Source organism: Mycetomoellerius zeteki, unplaced genomic scaffold (assembly GCF_001594055.1).
Source record: "Mycetomoellerius zeteki isolate Tzet28-1 unplaced genomic scaffold, Tzet1.0 scaffold42, whole genome shotgun sequence".
Classification (NCBI taxonomy): domain Eukaryota; kingdom Metazoa; phylum Arthropoda; class Insecta; order Hymenoptera; family Formicidae; genus Mycetomoellerius; species Mycetomoellerius zeteki.
Genome location: NW_017257414.1, coordinates 117,272 through 129,748, shown reverse-complemented (window position 1 = coordinate 129,748; position 12,477 = coordinate 117,272). Strand labels below are relative to the sequence as shown.

General features: G+C 31.1%; 1 protein-coding gene across 1 annotated transcript in view; it reads left to right on the top strand.

Annotated features, from left to right (window-relative positions):
• The first annotated feature begins 1,971 nt into the window (after positions 1–1,971).
• Positions 1,972–12,477, top strand: part of Pmp70 (ATP binding cassette subfamily D member Pmp70) — a 23,579-nt gene continuing 13,073 nt past the window's right edge. The window contains exon 1 of the mRNA XM_018453999.1: positions 1,972–2,484. The gene's annotated coding sequence lies outside the window, so the exon portion shown is untranslated. The remainder of the gene's footprint in view (positions 2,485–12,477) is intronic.

Sequence of the window (12,477 nt, the reverse complement as noted above, 5' to 3'; positions counted from 1 at the left end):
CCCCCCCCCCCCGCCACCCCACACACTCATCAATTTTACATAAAACTTGTATAGTTGTCACTTTTATAGTTACCATCATTTCGTCTTTCTCTAAATGAATATTAAACAAGAATAAATAACGCATCAAACATGAAACAATGCCTTAAATTGTGCACATGTGTACGTTCCTGCCATGTTGTATTTCAATTAGAGACAAATCTTTGCACATGAAATCTGCATGACCATGCATTTTTTTTTTTTTTTTTTTTTTTTTTTTTTTTCAAAGTGCCTCTACTGATTATATTATGATTAGCGTCCACAACATTTTTCCACTATGAAGTATTGAATATCTCGCATTGTTATTTTACACTTGAGTAAAAGTTACAATTTGATGTATGAAGCAGCACAAATGATAACACTCGAGAATGACTTGTTAAAATTGTTTATTTAGAAGCGTATTTAGAATGAGTATCTTCTCAGTTATGCACGATGATAAAGCGAATCGATTAATTTGCATACTTAATTTGACGTATTTTAATTAAATAGTATTGAAATAGTAATGAATTCTCAATAAGGTTGCACGATATCTAAGAAACAATATTGTGAGAGGGAAAAAAAGAAAAAATGGAACTCCGTGCCTTTTATTTTATAAAGACGAAGAAAGACAGATAAGCATCTTTTCACATGCATTCTAATAGCAAATGACCAGCGTAAAAATATTATCAATAGCAGTATATAAAGGAAAGAAATGCTTGTTAATTTATGTACCGCTCTCTAAAGAAAGAACGCTTTGCAAGATCAGTATCTCTTTGAAATGTAATCGGCTGTTATCAATTCGAGAAATGTTTATGGATTTAAAAATGCGCCATGTGTCATTTGCGTTACAGACTACTTGGTTGTTGAGAGATCGGCTTCTTAAGTATACAAAGTGTCTATAAAGTCTGACCCAAGCTGTATATCTCGGAAACAGTTGTAGATATGGCAAAAAGTTTCATACGGAAGTTGTAGGATATTAAAGAGGATATATAGTGAAAATATTTACCTTGAATGATCTTCTCAAGGCTAGATCAATGTAATCAATGTTTTCTTAAATGGAATTCCCCATTTTTATTGCATATTCTTGTAGCTTATCTCGAGAGCTTTTCAAAATACTATAATAAAGAATAATCAAAATATTCTGACTCAAGAATTTTTTTTTTAAATAAAAATTGCTAGAACAGCAAAGCTACGAGTCAAAGCTATTAGGTTGGTGCACAAAAAATGTCGATTTTTCTGTATTGCTACTAAGAGCAGTCGTAAACTTTGTTAAAAAAATGAACGAAATTTAAATTTAAAAAAAGGTTTTAAAGCTTGAAATCTCTACTTTCGAAAGGTCACTGTATTTTTTGAGTTTATGTGAGTTTGATAATTTTTATAAAATATTCTGATATAGAAAACTACCAGCTGAAAAAAATTAAAAAATTTCTTTTCACTCTTTATAGGTCTGTTACGTGCCCCCCAAAAAATCGAGAAAATTTTTTACTATCTATCGTGAAAGATTGAAGTTTTCTCTACAAAATCGATTTTTAATAATGTTCCTCTACGATTTTTTCTGAGTTACTCGCAGATTAAGTAAAAGTAGCATTCGGACTTTGATTGCTCATAACTTCGTTAAAAATCATTATATTGCAATCAAAAAATATAGATTCTTAAAGCTGAAACTTCGCTCTATCAAATGGTATAATCGCTGGTATACCCGGCAAAGATGTACGATCGAAACATCTCGAATGTTATTCAGGTTCATGACCTGGATAACATTTGAGATCAAGGCCATTGGTTCGTTGTGTACTTTTTATGGTAAGAAACAACCTCCAATGGTTTTGGATCTTAACAAGTATTATTCAGGTCATAATCTTGAATATTCTTTCATATATCTTGATCGACGGTTAAAAAACCTCTTGAATAACGTTCAAGAGGTTTTTTAACCGTCGATCGGACATGTTATATAACGCTAATGTTAGTGATACTGTAACATTCAAGTTACAGCCTTGTAACTCGAAAAGTAAATAACTAATTAAAAAAGGCTTTATTGTAGTGTTTTGAAAAACTTTCGAGGTAAGCTGCAAAAATAAGCACTAAAAAATGGGAGGTTCCATTTAAGAAAACATCAGTCACATTGACCTAGCCTTGAGAAGATCACTCAAGATCAAGTTCATATTTTCATCATATATCCCCTTTAATATCCTACGAGTTTTGTATAAAACATTTTTCCATATCTACAACCGTTTCCGAGATATAAAGCCTGGGTCAGACTTTATAGACACCCTGTATTTACACGCGTGATCTTTGCCACTTACATCCGTTTGCTGGTGTTCTCTCGGCGTCCGAATAATTTAATCCTTTTCATTTTATTCCTCGTTTGCATGCGAAAACGAACGTGAGCATATCATTTCCGCTTTTTGTCGCATTCCCGACTGAAGCTTTGCGTCCACGCGTACTGCGAACATTCTCCTCTTCCAAAGCTACGTAAGTGTGACAATAGCGATATAAAAGAGGTACTAAAAAAAGGGGAAATAAGAAACTGATTTCGCCGTTTCGCAACGCAAATTGTGGGATAGCGTCGCCGCTAATAAATAACAGATACATGCGTTTATAATTTATTGCGTAGAATTAACGTGTGCTAGTCAAAGTGAAACTTGGTAGTTTGTCTAAGTGGTGCGAGACGAAAAATTGGAAGACAATGAGTGAGAGGGTGATAACATTGCGCAGTACATCGAGCAGAATTTAGGACATTTCCGTAACTGTAATGAGCTTATACGTGTAAAGATATAGAGAATGAAATTATCGTCGATACGTATGTGTACCTAGGATGTAAGGAATACGGCTTTATACACACGGGGGCGATTCGGCTTGCAAGGGAAAGAATCGGAGGAAAAGGATCCTTTCGGAGGAGAGAATTGTTTAGGACAAACGCATCTTTCAGCAGCTGTCGCGTCGCGCCCGTTTCCGAGTTAAGGGAGATCGCTCTTAATCATAAATTTTATAATCCCGCCGCGATAGACCGGGGGATGAAAAGTAGTCCGATAGTAATTGTACTGTACGCAAGATCAAACACACACACATTGTGGTTTCCTATGTTGCGAGATAAGTAAACACACGGCCTTAAATATATTTCCGATTGTACGATGAAGAAGGAAAAATAGGGACTTGGGGAATGAGACATGCGGAAGGATTTAAGGATGGGACGGGTCTGAGAGAGAAAAACAGAAGAGATTGCGACGCATTTTTCCTTATGACGTATAGAAGATATTTTGATACCTCCAGATTTGCACAAATCAAGTGTCATTCGTTACCGCTTGAATAAGATTATTTTTACTGAACGCCGCTCAAAAAGAGAAAGAGAAAAAGGAGAGAGACAACAGCGAACTTAGAATGTAAATTGAGACGCAAGAATCTTTGAGAGTCTGTGAATGTGCGGATCACGAGACAAATGAATAATAAATCTATGTTTAAAACTTGTAATCGCACAATCTCAAACCACGTACATCCCACAGCGTTTCCAACAAAATTTCCTGCGAATTTGCGTTATTTTTTTTTATCTTTCATCCCTTGCGGCTGTTCACTCTAATTTACATGATCCTTTAATGTACTTTAAGAGTTGCATTAACAGAAAAAGTAGATTTGCAACTGTTGTAAGATTCTTTAATATAATCAATTCTTGCCTTAGTTCCTCATAAATTTAAATGTATGAAGATGATTTGCAAAAAAATTGGAATTTTTGCGTCCCACACTTTTTAAATACATTCAAATATGTTAAATTGTATTCGATTTTCATTACAGAGAAAAATTATAACTGTATCTATGTAGGCAACCAACGAAGAATTGATAATTTAATTTATTTATGTCTAAAAATTAATTTTTTTATGCATGAAAATCTCATTATTTAATACTTATTTAATATTTTTACATTAAATAAATATTTAAAAAATGTTTTTTAAATATTATGTGCTGATTGAGATATTTGACTGTATAAATTTTGATGCAAAGTTTGTCGTGTCTTCTTGGAGACACAGTAATAAGTTACATGTCATATGTCAAAGCTTGTATATTGCTTACGTCTACAACTTAAGTCTAAGGCCAGTATTCATAATCAGTTCTTATTTTAAGATTGTCTTCGATTATGATTGCGGGTAATTTTTTATGATTTAAGACTTAAAACTTAAGTAACAGCTTATTGTAGAAAGTCCATTAACATACTAATATGCACAGCCTTCTAATTGGCTTATGACATTAAACATGTACTTAAAACTGTCTTTAATATAAGAATCGATTATGAATACCGCCCAGAGAGCCGTATTAACATCTTAAAATGTTACTTAAGACGATCTTAAAATAAGAACTATATGAATATCGGCTACAGAATGCCTGTCAATCTAATCGTTTTCGTCAACAGATAGGCCCTGCGCACAATAGAGGAAATATTAGAAACAGGAATAGATATTAAGATTTTAACCTATCAGATACCAGTTACACCGAATACACGGTTTCTGATAGATTGAAATCTTAATATCTATTCCTGTTCCTAATATTTCCTCCATTGTGCGCAGGGCCTTAGCAAACGAACGGCGAGTTCACAAAGCGTTATCTCTGACATAACGTGACGTGCATTCGTCTTTATAAATGCGTAATCTCGCATTACGATTGTCATTCATTATCACCGGATTGCACTCGCGTAGTTTACATAACACAATATTACGTGTCGCTTACCAATAAGTCGGCCACTCAATCTAATCATCGACGATGACTTTGTCTTAGATAAATGACCGAACTCTGATTATTATTTAATTATCAATTGATTCAATCAGCAAAATCACTTAAATCATAATTTCTAATTGAATGTCCTGATCTATAATTTTTTTCATATATTAACTAATAAAAAATAAAAAATACTATTTACTTAAACAATACCGATATTTTGGATAAATACAAATATTATTTGATAAATACAAGAATTATTTAATAATTTAGTCTTTAATTGATGATCAATTAATTCAAACGGCAGAATTATTTAAAGCAAAATTTCTAATTCGTTGTCTCTTATTTTTATTAAGTTTTTTTCCTATGTTAAAAAAAAAATTAAAAATTCTATGTACTTAAATAGCACATAACGTCATTTGATAATTAGTTAATTCTCAATTAATCTGATCGGTGATATTCAATTGGCAGAATAGCTTAAAATCGCCGTTTCAATTTAATCTTTTTCCTACGTGTAAAATAACAAAAGATTTATAATTCTTACGTTCGCAAAATATTATAATTATTGCTTGGTAAGCTAATCACCTATTAAATTAATCATAATTTTATTGAAATCGTTATTGTTCATTTTACAGTGTCCATCGTGTATTTTTCTAGAGATTCTCCATCTCTGTCGTAAGAGGAATTGCTTCAACGTTACGTGATTTAATCTATCACATTTTATTCCATAAACATTTTTATTCCATAAGCATTTTTTCACAGCGTTGTTCTTCTCTATACTTTATGCTATCGGCACGAAGTAGCTAAACATTGTTTATTTTATCCTTTCTTCCTCTCAGCATCTGATATGTTATTAGAGTTCAAAATAGCAGAAAATGATATACTGCATGATTACAAATCTTATATATGTATACACAAAAAAGAATTTGCAGATTTTAAATAAATATGTACGCCAATAATACTAACGAAATATTTACTAACTGCAAACATATATTTATTCGATTTAAACATAACTGTTTTATTTTGAATAAATATTTATTTACTATAAATAAATATTTCGTTAGTATTATTGGAGTAAATATTTATTTAAAATCTGCAAATTTTTTTTTCAGTATATTCATTTATGCATTTAATTTGCAAAAAATATAAAAAATAGATTTGTAAGTTACTATGTATATTTTTATATACATACATACTAGGGCTCGCTATTATACGTTTAAACGAAAATACATTTAATTAGTATATCCGTTTATTAGAAACGTTTTTCCGAATATACGTGTAATTAATTATTATACGTTTAAACGAAAACACATTTACATGTATAATTAGCATATCCGTTTATTAGAATCGTTTTTCCGAATATTTTCACTTTTTTTATATAAACGTATATCCCTTTATTAAGGAGTGTGACGAATTGAGAAAATGCAAAAAATTCGATTTTTAATTTTATTAAAAAACGTTAAAATATTCGAAAAGATGTTTTTCATAGATGGATATGTCAAATATACATGTAAATATATTTTTGTTTAAATGTATAATAAAACACGTATATTCGGAAAAATGTTTCTTTTATAAACGGATATGCTAATTAAACGTGTAAACGTTTACCTTCAAGTAAACATTTTTTTAAAAGCGAATATAAACGGATAAACGTTTTACGTTTACACATATCTTCGAAAAACGGAATAAAATTAGAGCCCTAAAATACATACACATATACGGTTTTATTAAAGTTCTTGTTTATTCATCACAATTATCTCAAAAAATCACAAAAATTCTTGTTAATTATATTTATAATAGCAATATTTTTCAATAATTTACAATAACTTTTTATTGTGTATTTTTTGCTTTCTTATATCACAATTAGAGATATAATAGATGAGTGACTAAGAGTCTTAATATTCTATATTCAGGGAGTCAATCATGTAACTTTTTCCTCTTAAGACGTAAACATGAAGAATGAAAATTTTTTGTATGTATGTACATACGTATACATTTGTACGTTACATACATTTGTACGTTGTATACAAATTTTCACTTTTCACATTTCCGTTCTAGAGAAAAAGTTATATGATCAATTGTAGAAACGAAGAAAAGAACAAGGAAGAAAAAAATAAATGGGCGGAAGATGAAAAAAAATCGAAGAAGTATTATCTTCTCTTTTCTCTCCTTCCCAGTTTACGAATATTGAAGTGTCAAAAGCAATCAAATCCCAATAAACGAGAATGGATTGAAATGGATTAAAAAATTGCAATTCATTTTAATATATTCGAGTTCGCACTTTAGAGCCCGGAACTGAATTGAAATGAATTGAAATTACTCTGAGATGGCATAAATTCGTTTCAGTTTTTTAGATCTTCTAAAAATAGAGAATAACAAGATTACCATTAATTGGTTTCATAAGAGTATCTTTTCTGGAAGATATCTTTCTTATTTTTCTAATTATCCTTGTCATAAAATTGGCTCCATATTTAGTCTACAGAGAATATGTCCATATTTAGTGGACAGAAAAACTTGAATAAGTCATCAATATTCTTATTGATAATGGTTATCCACTTTATTTCATTTTTGTTAATATGAAAAAAAGAATTAGACATCTGATCAATGGTAAACTGTTACAAAGGAAAGAAAGAAAAAAAGGAGATCAACACTTCAGTCTTTAGCTCAATAAAAAAATTCTTTATATTATCTTTTATACCGAATGTCTCAGATACGATCACTTCATTCATTAACAAATCTGTTTTTATAACTGGCTTTAGATGTTTGAATAAGTTGAATCCATTTGTTAAAGCACATAAGGATAAATTCGAAAAATTTTCCACTCAAAATGTAGTATACAAAATAAACTGTAACAACTGCAAAGCCTCGTACGTTGGGCAGACGAAGAGACAACTTAAAACTCGCATTAAAGAACATAAAAGCAATATTAACAGTCATCGAAACATACAGTTATCACAGAACACATAATAAATTATAATCATACTTTTAATTAGGAAGATACAAAAATTTTAGATATCGAAAAAATAATTACAATAAAAGAATGATTTCAGAAATGCTGCATATTAAAGAACAAGATAGAGGCATAAATTCATAAAAAGATACAGAGCGTCTCGATGAATCTTATTGTTATTTATTACAGTCTCTAATAACAGAAAAATAAAAACAATTTTGATATTGATCCTCTCTTGTCTCCGTACCTGTCTTTTCATTTGAATTTGTGCGTTTGACGGATCTGGAATGATTTTGCGTTGACTCCTCAGATTTGATATAAGTCTTTGATTTTCATTTACAAAATTGACCATATATTAACATCATATTTTTCTTTTTGAAAAAAAAAACTATCAGACTACAAAGTTAAATTACACGATTCACTCCGATTGTCACCTGATGTTCGCTTAATAACGAAGCTTCGATGACTAATCTATTGAGAAAACTGACAATTAATGTGATCAGAGACAATTGCATCGAAACCATCAATATGTACAACATTCTCATTAATTTTACACACAAGGAGATCAAGATTTGCACAATAACTTTTACGTTATGACAATATTATATTAGCGACTACACATTATTTTTTGCGTTTATGCCTAGACCGACAACATATTAACGACATGATTATAATTATTAATGTTTTTCATTTACTGAAGAAGTGACCCGTGGTCACGAAACGTACTCTTTTGATTTCACATAATAAATGTTTTAATTGTATTTAATTTATACATCTTAATTGGCTGGATCATTGACCTGATTTCTTTACGTCTTGCTTTTGCGTAATATATGAGCGAACTCTATACTTTTAAATTCGTTTCTGTTCATAAACATTTATAATTCTTTCTTTATAAATAGAACAGTACTTTTTATTATTGTGGAAGTCGCTTCGCGTGAAAAGTCGAAATCCATGTGCAATAGAACAATTATATAGACTTCGTTTCGCCTCTTTGACGCAGATTTTCTAACTTCTATCTAAGTCGTCAACGCTTAATATCTCGGTTCGCAGGGCAGAGCGTATTCAAAATGCGCTTTTATCTCTGATAATAAATATAATTTATCTCTGATAAAATTCTATAATATGCGTGACGTAAAGTATAGTATGCTAGCGCACTAACATCGTTGTAAGCATGTCTGAATACGGGCATGTTGAATTTGTATGATTTTATGTTATTATATTATTATATTATTTTTTGAAATGAATTCAAATACAAAAGAGCTATTCATCATGTCGAAATCAGATGAATTCATAGATTCAAATGGATTCGAAAAATCAGAAGCGCGAATTCGGAAATGTCGGAATTCATTTCTATCCATTTCAATTTAGTCTCGTTTACTGGGAATAGCTATGTTTTTTTCTATTTTTTTTAGATGTGCTCTTTCGCGCAGCATAATTTAAACTTTCGAAATTTAGCCAAATAATGAAATATATCAATAATGAAAGTAAAAAATGAATCGTTTATTACTGAAAATAAGAAACGTGTAAAACGATCTTATAAGATTTATTTGAATTGCTTGAAATGTTCAAAATTTTTGCACTTAAAACAAGAAAATATTCGGACGAGAAAAGAGAGAAAGCGAGGATGCTGAGTGCAAGCAACGCGAACAGACCTATTGACAAATAACGTTTTCTCTTTACTGCACTAGTGCACACTGAGTGCATGTTAAAGCTGTCGTACACAAATTGACATAAAGATGTTTAATATAAGTATAAAAATGGATTAAACCATGAAATCCTCAATACATTTTATTATGCTGTTAAGTAAAATCTGTATTTTATATATATAATTCAAAATATTTGAATTTTACTTCTACACAATTTAAATCAGTGTACAACAGCTTTAAGTGTGCACAACAGCTTTAAGCAACTAAGTGCAACTAAGAGAAAACGGTAAAAAGAGAATAAGGAGAAAGGGAGAAAGTGCATCGAAGAAAGGTGCATCGCTATCTTGTCACAAAAATATGCACGCAAAACATCAATTGGGCGAAGTGCATCACGCGACATTCGAAAACAGTGACATAATGTGACGTCGCCAATCAGATTCGCTGCTTCATTTTTTCCATTCGCGGGAACTTTCGTGCATTGTCTTCACAAATTGTCTTCCACACTTTTATTGTATTATTATACAGCACGCAAACAAAAGAAAAGACGAGCAACGTTTCAAAAATGATGGATGCTTTCGTATGATGTCAGTTGACAAGAAATCGCAATGAAATGCAAATAAAATAAATGTACATATATATATATATATATATATATGTATATGTATGTATGGGGACATACATATGAGAGGGGATGTGACCTCTGTTGGATGACGTATCGACGATTTATTTCTCATAAATCCGATTACATCATTATTTTGAGCGAGACTTAAAATTCTCTTTCTTTAAAGTTGAAAGAGAGACAGAGAAGGGAAAAGCCTCGCTTAAAGCGAGACCTAAAGATTATAACACACAAATTGAACACCGCTGAACTCTTTGAGCGGAATCTATAGACGGTGCTCAAGATTCGAGATGATCTTAAGCTAGTGCATGAACCAATCAGAAAGCCGTATTAGCATCTTAAGACCTTGCTTGAGATTAAGACTATGGATTCCGGACTATGGATTCCGGCCTTTGTCTCTGATTCTTGTTTGCCATTTCATGTAGCTGATTGTAGCTAATAAAAGCTGCTGTTACCCCCACTCCATCAATTTTCATATACAGCGAAGTTATACTCCAAGTTCGATAATATTCAACTAATAGCGAAACGCTGAAATACATGACATGTCATGTTCATGGAATCGTATGACTTCTAAAATTAATTTTGGCAGTGAAGCAAAGAAAAAACCATGTTCGCTACGATTTTGGAAAATGTCTGTTACCTACAATAAATATCAAGATATATTTCAACGATTGGAGGAAAGTCAAAACGTGAAATTGGTCCGTTTTACAATCAGATTATGAAATTTTTATCATTTCTAACTGTCGTGTTTGGTCATCTAGCTACGATTCTATGATTTGCTTATAAGAGGACTGAGAAATTCTTTGCCCTTGAACATAAAATAACATTACATCACTAATTGGTAAAACCGGTATCTATCTTTATGCTGATGCATTATTAATTACTATTTAAACTATATATACTACTAATTAATTCTATTAATTTTATTTATATCTTTATTGTGTTCTCTTTTCCATATTTCTACCCTGTATATTACTGACATCTTTTAAGGAGTCATCCGTTACATCTTTTTTTTTTCATGCATCAATAGGTGCGGTCTCATCACTTGCACTAGATTTTCAGTACTGACAATAAATTTTGGAACACAGCCAAAGGCTCACTACAAATGCTTCAAAGCATTTGATTTATTAATTGGAAGAAAGAATTTTATTAATTGATCAATAAAAAAAATGCTTCGAGACAAATTAGCAATTGTAGCATATATCACCGAACCGATAATCTATACCTCTCTACATCTCAATAAAGCCATTATTATTATTATTATTATTAATTTGTAATTTCTCAACAATAGAAATATAATATGATAAATATTATACACATGAATATAATATGATACATATACATAACAATTTTACTTGTTAAGTAGGAAAAATTATAATATTGATATACGTAATGTTACTGATAATTAGTGTTCTGCGGATTTCTCGGCGATTTTATGTCAGAATTAAGCATTTGAAATAATGAAGTTATTTATAATCAGCATATTCCTGTAAAATGTCAATCAACAGTGACATATCTGCTACTATCTTGAGTACAATAATTTATTAAAGTAAAATAATATTGTATGTTTACGTTATACATATTTATGCATTTAATAATATCAATATCCAAACTGAAATTTACAAAGTAACAAAAATAGTAAAAAGGATCAGCTATAAACAAATAATTAGATCACAAAATCAAAATTAATTTGAAATTGATTTTTTAATAAACTAGTTTTTATTCTGTGATGTAATTATTTGTTCATAGCTGACCTTTCTATTACTTTTTATATATCTATTTAATATTTAATTTTTAATATTGTTTGTAAATATTGTTGTAAATATTGTTTGTATATATGTGTTATGCGTTTGAATATTTTAATATTTATTATTTCTTTTCTGTTTCTTTTTTTTTAATGAAAAAACTTTTTTGCAGCATTATATAATTTCAGCATTATTTATTTCTTGATAATTAGAAAATTCTACATAAATATATAGAAAATATATACGCGTGTATACGCATTGCGATGCCAGTTTAGAATCAATTCTCGCGTTTCGTATTTGATCTTTAATCGCCCGTAGGATATCCCAATCCCACCTTGGGATCCTCGAACAGTAGCTTCTGGCTGTCTAGCATGTCGCTCGAATGTCGACGCGGCGGATGTTTGCAATTTTGAAAGTGGTTTGGAGTGCATACTTTGTAATATTTTATATTATACTTTTGCTGCCGGCACCCGGATTACCCGGAAGGCGCGGCGCAAAGAAGGAGAAAGAGAAGAAACGCGATGCACAGCACATCCGCAGATTTGCGGACTAGGGAAGGGGAAGGAGAAAAAGCTGGCATACGACACACGAGTACATGTTTCATCCCCATTATTACGTACAATAGATACGTTCCACTATTACGCAATCGCAGAAAGTCCACGCAGAATGCCGCCGATTGAGTCACTGGCTACGTTTACACCGTGCGGTTAGGCCGCGACCTATACGATAGATGTCTTTATTTAACCTACAGGATAAACAAGGACATCTATTGTATAGGCCGCGGCCTAAATGCACGGTGTAAAC